Source organism: Lycium barbarum, chromosome 5, assembly GCF_019175385.1.
Source record: "Lycium barbarum isolate Lr01 chromosome 5, ASM1917538v2, whole genome shotgun sequence".
Lineage (NCBI taxonomy): Eukaryota > Viridiplantae > Streptophyta > Magnoliopsida > Solanales > Solanaceae > Lycium > Lycium barbarum.
Genome location: NC_083341.1, coordinates 4,970,526 through 4,983,227, shown reverse-complemented (window position 1 = coordinate 4,983,227; position 12,702 = coordinate 4,970,526). Strand labels below are relative to the sequence as shown.

At 35.5% G+C, this 12,702-nt stretch overlaps 1 pseudogene; it reads left to right on the top strand.

Annotated features, from left to right (window-relative positions):
* The first annotated feature begins 10,298 nt into the window (after window positions 1–10,298).
* Window positions 10,299–12,702, top strand: LOC132642218 (phosphoglycerate kinase, cytosolic-like; annotated as a pseudogene).

Genomic DNA, 12,702 nt, shown 5'->3' with positions numbered 1-12,702 from the left:
GTGTTTTTTTTGACAATCTCAGATCATAGTTTCTGGATGTGGTGTATTTTCCGGCGATCTGAATTTGGTGTAAAACCAAAAATATCTCTTCAACACTTCTGTATTTCTCTGAAAACTAGATCTCTATATGTATTTGCGCCGGATTTGGTGTATTTTCCAACGATCTCGAAGCCCGACTTGAGTGTATGTGAGTGTATTCTACATTTTTGTAATTTAGTATTTATGTATTGCGAATGAGATTTTTTTGGGAAACTAGATGTATTTGATTATTTTTTCTGACAAAACTAGATGTATTTGACTAATTTTCATTCTATTCTTAAATGTATTTGATTGTTTTTTCCTCGGATTTGAGTGTATTCGTCTGGCCAGATACATTCAAATACAATATATAAATACACTAAAATACACAGCTCTGTCATGTATTTAAATGCACTGGAATACAATCATTTTGTAATGCACATGCATTCAAAGAAATTAAGGTCGCATGTATTAAAATACATTCAAATACACGTGACATCAAATAAGGTTGGATACACTTGAACAGTGTGTTCAAATACACTTAAATTGCTCCTAAACTAGCTTCGAAATGTAAATACATAAAATGTAGCTACAGATTGTTAAAAGCTCTTAAAATGTAGTGGTTTATGTAAGTTTTGAATCTGGGCCTAAAGTGTTATATTTGGGTAATTATATTGCTATGTATATTTACGGGTTTTATTATGATGAAATTATCTCATTTATTTATCATAGATAATAGGATACTCCCTCCATTTCAAAATAAGTGAATCTTTGAGATTTTTTCTTTGTTCCAAAATCAGGGGCGGCTCAAGAGAGCCGGTGGCCTAAAGCCGGAATTTAAAAGGAGGCCTTATATTTATTTAGTAAAATTTTAATATATTTTATTTGTTATTTATTCTTATAGCTTTTTTAAAGTGTATTTATTTTCAATTGACGATATAGTCAATTCGTGTAATTTTTCATGAGACATTAATTGAATCACGAGTCTTATATTATGTGTTGTTATACCCCATTTTAACCGGGTTGAAATTAGAGTACAACATATTGGAGATTCCTATTGGTTTATTTTAAGGAGTCGCCACCTAATTGATTTTAAGGTGAATTAGGGCACCTAATTTTAACTAAGGTAAAGTTAACTAAACATCCGTTAATAGTCTGCTTAATAAGTGTGATTCTAGGTAAGAGCTCTATATTATCCTAAAGGGAAGGGGTTAGGCATCCTTTAGAATCCGTTAACTACGGTTATCCGGCCAAACTTAGGTTAATTAATTAATGCTAAATAAGATGCTTGAAATTTTAAGAAAAAGGGCTAAGGAATATTTCTAAGGTTTTTAAGAAAATATAAGAATGTTGCTTAAGATAAAATTTAGAGAAAATATAATAATTTGCATAAAAGAAGATTTTAAATGCCATTTAAAATAAAACTTATAACAGTTGCTAAGGCTTTAAATAAAAATGCTATTTAGAATGAGATTTGTAGAAAATATAATAATTTGCATAAAAGGAAACTTCAAATGCCATTTAAAATAAACTTATAAATGTTGCAAAGACTTTAAATAATAATGCTATTTAAAATAAGATTTGCATAAAATATATAAGTAGAAGAAAACGCGGATTTGTGCAGTGTTTTAATAAATATTTGAAACAAACTCAAATGGTGAGGTATTAATTGATTTTGCGATTTAAGAGCATTAACAAAATATATAAAAAAAAAACAACTTATGTGAGCTTTCTTTATCCTTTTATTAACTATGCTTAAAAAATATGCTCAAAACTTAAGAGTTATTTATAAAATATATTTGAGCTTATATTTGCGTACTAGTGAAATTCTGAAATTCCTAAGATAGTAAGAATAAAAATGATTCCTTTAACCCAAAATATGTAGGCATGCTATTTTGCAAATCAATTATTCCAATAAACTTCCTTGATGACAGTTGTAGAGCATTGAAATACCTTTCCAACGGTATCTTACGGGGGTCAAACGGACATCTGTGCAAAGAGTTATGGCCATTTTACTGAAGAGATACAGTGCAGTCCATATGGCAGAATACGGACCGTATTGCAGTTTACGGCCCGTAAACTTAAAATACGGCCAGCACAGTGCTGGACGTAAACTGCATTTTCCAGAACATTATATGTTCGTTTATATCAGTTCAAGTCATTATTTTTCATTCCCTCAAACCCTAGAACGACCTCCTACTCTCCTCCAACATCAAGAACACCAAGGTAAGTCCATTCCAATTATTCCAACTCAATTCTAACATATATCCTTGTAATCTAAACAAGAAATAATCATTCCTAATCTAGGGTTTTCAAGAAAACCCATCTCAAGATTCAAGAATCAAGATTTAGGAAATCTTCTTCAAAATCCAAGTCTTTAATTCAAGTTTTGGAACAACTAAGGTATGTAGAACTTCCATCCACATGAGGGAATCTCTATGTTCTTCCCCATGCTTCGTTTCCTTGATATCCATGAAGTTCAAATCTTAGGGCACTAAATCCAACATATTGGTAGCCCGTATTTAAGTATTTATGTACATGAATTTTGTATCTATAGTCGTTGTTGTATTCCTAATCTTCCATTACGGTTATTAGGAACCCTAGCGGAATCCATGAATCATGAATTCTTCCTCATGTGTTCTCATTATGTTCATATGAAACTTAATGACTTTAGTTTGCAAGTTACAAGCATGTTTTCAAGTCAATTACAAATATATGATTATGAACTATTGTATTATTCATAAATCAAGAATATGTTTACAAGCTATTTCATGAAACCATACTTACAAGCTATTTCATGAAACCATATTTACAAGCTATTTCATGAAACCATGTTTACAAGTTATTTCGTGAAATCATGATCATAAGACAAGTACAAGTTAATTCACGAAAGTCATGGGCTTCTTAGCCAACTATATTATTTTCATGTTCGGGAGTTGTATTAATACCGAGAAGGCTCAGATAGCCTGAAACTACGTATACCAACGTAGGATAAGAATCGCTCCGCCCAGTTAGGACGATTCCTTCATATTTTCCCCATTGAGGGATTTGGATCCATTCATGTCAGATTCATGTCTCGTGCCCCGGCAAGGTACGAGATAGCTTAGCTGATCGGGCAGAGATCAGACTCCACGTTTCTCCCCGTGGTGGTTCATGTCGGTATTACAGATTATTACAGATTATTACAGATTATTACAGATTATTACAGATTATCTCATGCTTACAGTACTCATGTTTATGTTCAGTTCCAGTACTCAGTTTCAGTTTCAATTTCATGTTTATGTACTCATGCTCATGTTCATGTCCAAGTTTTCAGTTTCAGTTCTTATCATGTTATCCTATGTCCCATGTTGTTTCTTCTGGTTGCTTTACATACCAGTACATTCAATGTGCTGACGTCCCCTTTTATTGCCCGGGGGCCTGTATTTCACGATGCAGGTACGGATTTACAGAACGACGTTTCTGATCAGTAGGATTTGCTCGTACCAGTTTATTGGTGAGCCCCACCTCATTCGGGGTTTAAACATTGTATCTCTCTATTTAGTTTTGCATGTAAAGGTATGCTGGGGGCTTTGTCCCAGTAATTATGTTTTCCAGTCAGACTCATGATAGAGGTTTCATAGACTAGACAAGTCAGTTATGTCATGCCAAACATTTGGAGTCGTATAGCCATTTTGGCTCACTCATGTTTAACAAGTATTTTATTAAGTATTATGACTCATTACATTTTATAAAGGCTCATCATGCATTCACATTATATTTCCGCTCATGTATGCCTCATGATAGTTCAGCAAGCCATGTGGTTCGCTCGGTCACATGCAGTCAGGCACCGAGTGCCGTGTTACGTCCAGGCCATGGTTCGGGGCGTGACAGCTATATATCGAAGAAAAGAGAGAGGGAGGAGCGTGAGAGAGAGGAGAGCGGGAGACAAAGGGAAGTGGAGGTGGCAGAAGCGTGGGGAACAGGGAGAAATGGAAGAGAGAGAGAGAGGAGCGGGGAAAGAGGAAGAGAAGAGAGAGACGAGCGTAAGAGAGAAAAAAGAAGAAAGGAGGCGGCGGATGAGAAAAAAATGGTGTATAAGGAATTAGGTTTTGGGGATAAAAGAAAGATGTGGGCCGGGTCATGACAAGGGTAGTGGGCTGGTATTAAAATGGATTGATGAATTAAAATATGGTTAGGTAAATTGAAAATGTAGGCTGATTTTATGAATTAAGCCTTAGCCCAAATAGTTTTGGGATTTAATTATGGACTAAATTAATACGGACTAAAATAGTACCTACTATAAAATATGTAACTATTAGTGCTCAGATAATAAAATTATATGACATGGTAATAGCCGTGCAATAATATTTTAAAAATAAATAAACGCTATCATTTAATTGTGCGCAATAAATGCGGTGCGTATGCATAAGGTGGTAAGAATGCTGAAACGCAAATTATGATAATACTGGTAATAATAATAATAATAATAATAATAATAATAACAACTAGTAACTATAATAGAATAATGAAACGCCGGTATTGATAAGAAGCTAATAATAATAATAATTATTATTATTATTATTTTAAGTTGTCAAAATACTAGAGGCGTAAATAGATATTTCGGAGGAAAGGTGGGACAAAATTGGGTGTCAACATGTGTTACGATCATTTCATCGATTTAGTTTTTTATTATTTTTTATATTTTCGTTCAAGCGGTTGTCACAAAAAACTTTTCAAAATTATTTTATAAGCAATGGAAACATTAAAAAATAGAAGTAAGACTTCAGGCCAATAAGAGTATCATCTTCTACATATAAATATTTTCGTATCATTTTAACTATAAAAATAGATTTAAACCGTCAGTGACTATTATGCCTTAAAAAATATTTAAGGGCTTAATAATGTCTTTTCTATTTTAATTGTTTAATAATCTACTTAGCTTGAACTTGAAAAATATCTAAAAAGGCACTCAAAGAGTTATAGAAGATCTTACAAAGTCAAAATTATAAACTAGATTAATTTAAGTTGAAGTGAATTAAACCATATTACAAAGTAGGAAGCAATTATAAATTTAATTGACTACAACTTTTAACTGTAATTACATCAATCATATTTCTAAAAAGTAGCATAAACTTTGAAATATATATATATATATATATGTGATAATTGATAAATAATTGGCAGTAAAATGATCCAAAAAAATATTTATCACTAATAATAAATATATAATTTTTTAAATCATATATATAATACAAATTATTTTAGGGCCCTAATATATTTGGGGCCTAAAGCCACTGCTTTGGTGGCTTTAGGCTTTAGCCGACCCTGTCCAAAATAAGTGAAATTTTGAGACTTTTTCTTTGGTAAAAAATAATTGTTCAAAGTACAAGAGGTTATTAATTAAAATTTTCCAAAGTTACCCTTCTTTTCAATACTTTTTCCATATCTTAATACTCACTGCTATTTCAATCTTTAAGAAAAGTTTGGGAAAAGGTTTAGTCAAATGACCATATCATTAATGTTATTAATTAGATTTCTCAAAAATTCAGGGAGTAATATTTGGACCCCCGGGGGGTGGGGGTGGGGGGGGGGGTTGTTAGAGTTGAGCATTTATTTAAGGGAAAAGGGTCAAAAGTTTCCGTATACTTTGGTAAAAGGGCTGAAAACATCCAATCTTACAAATTTGGATAAAAAATACCCAATCTTACATATGCGATCAACTTGTTCCCGAGTCCTACATCTAGAGCCACTAGGCGAGCCACTAGGCACATGAGTGGGTAAACCATATGGACTTTTTTATTTAGTTGGTGTCGGATTTAAATACAACGGATTTAAAAATATAATCAAGTTATTTTGGAGATTTTCGCTAAAAAATTTAATGACGGGAGAGGTATTTTTTATCTTAATTTGTAATGAAGGATATTTTTAACCCCCCCCCCCCCCCCCAACCCCAAAATAGAGGGGATATTTTTTATCCTTTTCCTGTCACGACCCAACCCCGTAGGCCGTGACTAAGTACCCGAACTGGGCACTCGTATACACATCCGTTAGCTACATGTTCAATCCACAACAAACACCATATGGAATTCATAACGACCAAACCATGGTCTCAGATTTGTCGCATAATTATACATATAAAAGCAAGCCGACAAGGCTGCCATCACATATCAATATCATTTGCAAGCCGACAAGGCTGCCATCACATATCAATATCATTTGCAAGCCGACAAGGCTGTCATCACATATCAATATCATTTGCAAGCCGACGAGGCTACCACTATAGACGAACATCATACCACAGCACATCGTATAGACACAGCTGAACAAAACCCATACACAACCCACACATATGTCCACAGACCTCTAAGAGTTTTAACCATGAAATATAACGGGACAGGGCCCCATCGTACCCTTAAACAACATATGCATATATTTAGATCAAACAAGATCTATACCAAAGTCTGGGCTCCGGAACAACGGAACTCTCCAAGATAGCAGAAGGGAAGTCTTAAGCTGGCGGTTCACCAAAACACGTATCTGTACCTGCGGGCATGAAACGTAGCCCCCCGAAGAAAGGGGGTCAGTACGAAATATGTACTGAGCATGTAAAGAGTGAAATACAGTAAAAGGATCATAACTGAAATAAGGAGTACAGGGAACAAGTACAATGTTCAGAATACCAAAATACTTTGCCTTTGAAACATAATTCGTGTATGTCAATATTATATATCATACTCAACCCATTATGGGACGTAGTGACATAATTGGGTAATCATCTTGTACATATGTATATATATAACATGTCCCGGCCCTATAGTGACGAACTCGGTAAATAAAATCTTATCATCATCATGCATATATATATAACGTGTCCCGGCCCTCTAGTGAGGGACTCGGTGGATAAAGTCATCATATGCCATCCTGGCCGCCATCACCGTATTATCATATCATCATGTCATCATATCATCATATACATATACATATAACGTGTCCCGGCCCTCTAGTGAGGGACTCGGTGAACAATGCAATGAAGCTGTGCACGAAAACATATCCTGGCCCGGGACTCAGTGAAAGACATATTGAGGTATGCACGAGCAGAGTAGTGAGAAACTATATGCAATTTAAAAACATTTTCAAAGACTTAATAGAATAGTCAACACGAGTTACCATTTGAACATCAGGACAATAGTCGTATCAAATCCCTTTCGAATATCACTCGGAACATATCAGACATCCCTTGAATGTCATTATAAGTATATCACAAAGCCTTAAAGATCATAATCATATTAAATACCTTTCGGGTGTCCCTGTGGATTATATCAAAATGGAACTTTGAAATCATATGTACATATCAAAACCATAATAAATCAAATTCTGAGAATCAAGAACATTAGCCATCCTAGTGGCTCTAAGAATAGGAATTCCTTTGGAATCGTATATATATATATATATATATATATATATATCGTATATTCATTTCACAACGATCATGCCAAAAAGAAAGAAGGGTTAGCTTCACATACCTTTAGCGCTTATTTGTCACACAATATGTATACGCTGCCCAATAATACTTCAACCTATATTAAGACGCCAACAACTACGGTTAAGCTACGGGGAGATTCAAAACGTATTCTAACGTTAGTAACTCCTTTCTAGATGTTTAGACGACGTTTTCTCTTGTAGTCAAACCAACTACATACAACCAATCCCACATCAATAATTATACATTCAATACCAATCCGGACAGCCCACACGACATTCCAAACAGTCCGCATTCACAACATTCAATAGCGATTCTCATACGACTACTACATTCTCAAGTTATTCGTAATAGTTTGTAGCCTTAACGTTTGCATGTAACAACTTTATAACAGCCCATCCAACATACAACACAATGCATAATATTAATTATCATTATTCTTCCAAGTTCAATAAGAACAACAACAACGTGTCAAAACAGCCCGTATACGATTTCAAATCAATCCATACCTTACAACAATCGATAATAGTTTACATGCGGTTATGGCACCTCTATTTTATTCTCATTAGTCTATAGTCGTAATACTTCATCAAAATGATTCTATAACAGCCCAATTACTATGACAACATGATGTAAATTCTTAATTATAATTAGTTTTTCCAACTTAACAAAAACAACAACACGTCCAAAACAATCCTTAACCAACAACATAAAGATGCTCGGAATTCTTGCAAACGTTTACGAACATATTAAGCGAACTACATATAATTTCAGTAAGTTACGACCAGCAACCACACGACATGTACATCATCACTTCATACGCAACTAAGCTACCTTGTCCTCACTATAATCCTTACAACAACCCACAAACGATTTTAGTTCCAACTCCAACCATTAAACACCTTCATTTCCATCATAAAATTCATGACAACAACAATCAAAATATCAAGTAAAATCAGTTCATTATCTTCCACACAAAACAGTCCCTACACGGTTTCAACATGCTTCAACATCACACACAAGATTTCATGGATTCAATTTATATTCATACTAACACAACTTCACCTTTAACCTTCCAATTCTTTTCATTCTTTTTACCATGCAATCTATGATAACATCAACCATAATTACTAAAGAAAATCAGTCCACCATGGCCACTAAAACAGTCCCTACGGCCACATTAACATTCCAACACCAACATTCATGATCTTATGCATGCAATTCATGTTCATCAAGTTACAACCATACTTCAACATCAACATATATAAGTTCATGTCTACTATCATGTTCCAACATCAACACCCATCATTTCATGCATGAAACTTATATTCACACATCTACGTCACCCTTAACACATGTAAAAGAAAGTTAGATCTTACCTTGACAATCCGACTTCTCAACTTGGCTAGAGTTTGTGAATTGAAATGATAATGGTTCTTGTTGCTCCAATGACTATCTTCACGTTTCTAGGGACCTTCTAAAGGGTTGAAATGCTTGAAGAAATATTTTTTTGATCAACACACAAAGAGCTCAAAATCAGCCCTTTGGCCGGGCCGAGAGCTCCCCTCTCTCCCTCTCTAAGTTTTCTATTTTTGTGTTGTGAAGTTGGAATGAAAAGATGAGCTCTCTTAGTCATCCATTTGATTAAACTAAGATGACTACAAGTTGGACACAACACATGCTCCACTCATGACATTGAACACTCAATTAACTTTACACTAAAATTCAATTCTTTTTCTCTATACTTTCGGCCAACCTCACTCTTTGTTTCCTTTCTTCTTCTTTCCATTTAATTGTTTACAAGACAATTGCATGTGTAGTAGATGATTCATACACTGACCTTTGTCCATTGCAATCATACAAAGATGAATGGTCAATATTTAAATGTGCAATGACTCACCCAACTTGTATGCCTTCATAAAATAATGCATGCTTTCATAAAGTAATAGATGCCTTCAATATTCAAATGCATGCCTCACATGGATGCCTTATTTTCAGCCACCTTGGCCGAAATTCACACCTTTATTCCTTTCAATTTGGTTGTCCACAATACCATGAAAGTGTAGTGGATGAATCAACATTAAATGCATATTTATATATCTTCCATAATAGCCTTATTTTAGATGACTTTGAGTCATCTTTTGGACATGGCACGTTAATGTTCATATTGGCTCATTGTTGCCACTAATTTTACTTAACACCACAATTAAGTAGTTCCTAATCTCCAACAACATTCTTATACTAAGTAAAATTTATAACCGATTAATTCTAGTTTAGAAATTAAAAATCCGAGGTTTCTATCTCACGTCGATTCCTTCGCGAATAACTCGACGTATAAAATACGGGGTCTAAATCCTCCCCCCTATATATAATCTTTATTTTTGACCCTTTTCCCTTTATTTTCTCCGTCTCTTATTTTTTCTTTCGGTTTTAACAATTCCTAGTTCAATCAGGAAAGTGAAAACTCTAATGCTCTATAAAATAAATCAATTAGCCCTTGACGAAATTAAAACATATTGAAAAATTAATTCAAAGTTGTAGGAAATCAAAAATAATTAGAATTTTAATATTTTAATTCATGTCTAATTAGGATTTATAGTCAAATTTATATAGAAATGAGTTTTTCCTTTTGAGCTGAAGTAGATTTCCTACCATTATAAATAAAGGTGTTGCTGTAACTTTTCATATCGTGGAGATTTCAGATAACATTGAGATTCATAAAAATTTCAAATAAATATTTATCCTTCAAAGCACGTAGGTTTATTCGATTTTACTTGTGTTGGTTGGTTCCATGGCTATTCATCGTGAACATCCAAAAATGTGGTTGAAGAAGTGTGTAGGTGATCTTGGAGAAGGAGATCTCAAGGGGAAGAGAGTATTGACTCGAGTTCATCTGAACGTCCCAATGGATGATGATGACAAGTGCAACATCCGAGACGCTCTTCCTACCATTAACCATTTGATTCAACACGGCGCCCGAGTTATTCTTGCCTCTCATCTTGTAAGCCTAACTTACGATTGTATTGTTTGTTTCTGTGTCACGTTGTTGATTAGTGGAGTAATCTTTTCTATCTTTCGGTTCTCCATCCATGCATGTATCTGTTTTCTGAATTGCTGGTTTCAGGGTCGTCCAAAAGGTCCGAGACACGACTGGAAGGGCGAGCCACCTGAGCCAAGGCTATCAGTGTTATGGGGAGTTGAGGTCTGTTTCCTACTCTGATACACACACTATTATTCTTTTTAGATGTTTCGATGATCCAGCTTATTCACATGGTTCAGATAGTTGCGTAGTTCGAAAACCAACTTCATTCTGTGACTTTGTGATAATTATCTACTTTCTGTTTTGAATAATTTTGAACCACATTGCTGAAAGAGGCTCTTCTATCTTTGTATCTGTTTTCTGATTATTCGCATTGCGGGTCAGGGTGTCACTCCGGAATACAGCTTGCAGCCACTTGTGCCAAGGCTGTCAGAGTTATTGGGAGTTGAGGTCTGTTTACTATTCTAATATATCCTTCTTTCTTCAAAGAGGCTAGTGTAACTCCAATTTGGCAAAGGACGTCTTTGGTCAAGACGTTGACAAGTTAGTGAAGAAACTCCAGAAGGGGGAGTTGTGCTGCTGGAAAATTTGAGATTCTATCTCGAAGAGGACCAGTTTGATGATGAGTTTGCAGAGAAGCTAGCTTCTTGTGCAGATTTGTTTGTCAATGAGGCCTTTCGGATTTCACACAGATTACAAGCTTCCACAGCTATGCTTCCTTATTCCTGGAAGGAGAAGGCCTACAGAAGTCGCTTTATGAGGGAAAAGGTTCCTATTATCTCCAAACCAGCAGTTGCTGGATTGCTCATGCGAAAGGTAGAAATTATGAATTTTCAAGTGTCAAGTGTAACAAGACATTTGGTAGGTTGTGAGAAAGCATGCACTGAAAATTAGCTCAACTGTCTGCCACACACTTGAATGCTCTATTTGGTGGTTTAAGCACTTTATGTATTTTGCTGGACACTGTTCCTACTGCCTTGTAGGTTAGGTTAATTTTGTTGTATCTTTTTTGCTTACCCTGAATCTTGATGGTATTAGGAACTTGACTATCTTATTGGAGCTGTAAAAAATCCAACGACGCCATTTGCTGCCATCGTTGGTGGTTCAAAACTATCAACTAAGATTCATCTGATAGAGTCGCTTTGGAGAATGTTGGGTTGTTATTGCTTGGTGGAGGTATTATCTTTACTTTCTACAAGGGCAATGGTTAGTCTGTTGGATCATCACGTGTGGAGGAGATCAATCTGGCGGAATCACTCATCAAGAAGGCTAAGGAAAAAGGTGTACGTCTAGTGCCAGGGGCGGAGCCAGCATACGGCTTGCGGGTTCGGCCGAACCCAGTAACTTTGGCTCAAATCCTGTATTTGTCTTAAAAAATTCATTGAATAGGTATAAATTGTTACTTTCGAACCCAGTAACTTAAACGAATTAGCATCCCGAACCCACAAGCTTCAAATGCTGGCTCCACCTCTGTCTAGTGCTTCCTGTTGATGTAGTGATAGCAGATAGGTATGGTGATAAAGCCAAGGGGAAGGTAAATGTCGTTTTGGAAATGCTATCTTGTTCTTCTTCTAGCCATTGTCCTGAATCTTGCTCACTGGTTCTATTAGTTCTATTTTTTTTCCTTTCAGGTCGTTCCAGTAGATGATTACCACCATGATATACCTGATGGCTGGATGGGATTAGATATTGGACCTGAAACTATAAAGTCTTTTGGCGAAGAGTTGGATACCGCCAAAACTATCTTGTGGAATGGACCTATGGGAGTGTTCGAGAAAAACTTTGCTGCTGGAACAAAGGTGGGCTTTATGTTCCAATCGAATTATTTTTCTGGTCTAATATATGTCATCAGATTGTTTCCTTCTTTTAATTGATTTTGACTGCATCTGTTATCTATTGGCGTATATAATCCAGGCTATCGCAAATAAACTGGCAGAGCTTACCGATAAAGGTGTAACAACAATCATAGCTGGTGGCGATACTGTTGTGGCTGTGACGATGGTGAGCCTTGCGGACAAGATGAGTCACATTTCAAAAGGGGACGGTGCCAGTTTAGAGCTTCTGGAGGAGAAAGAGCTTCCTGGGGTGCTCTACCTTGATGATGCTTGAGCATTATTTATGCTTGTGCGCTGGGGGAACTTTTGACAACTAGTGCTGCCTGTCAATGTGGTTTTGGGTTCAT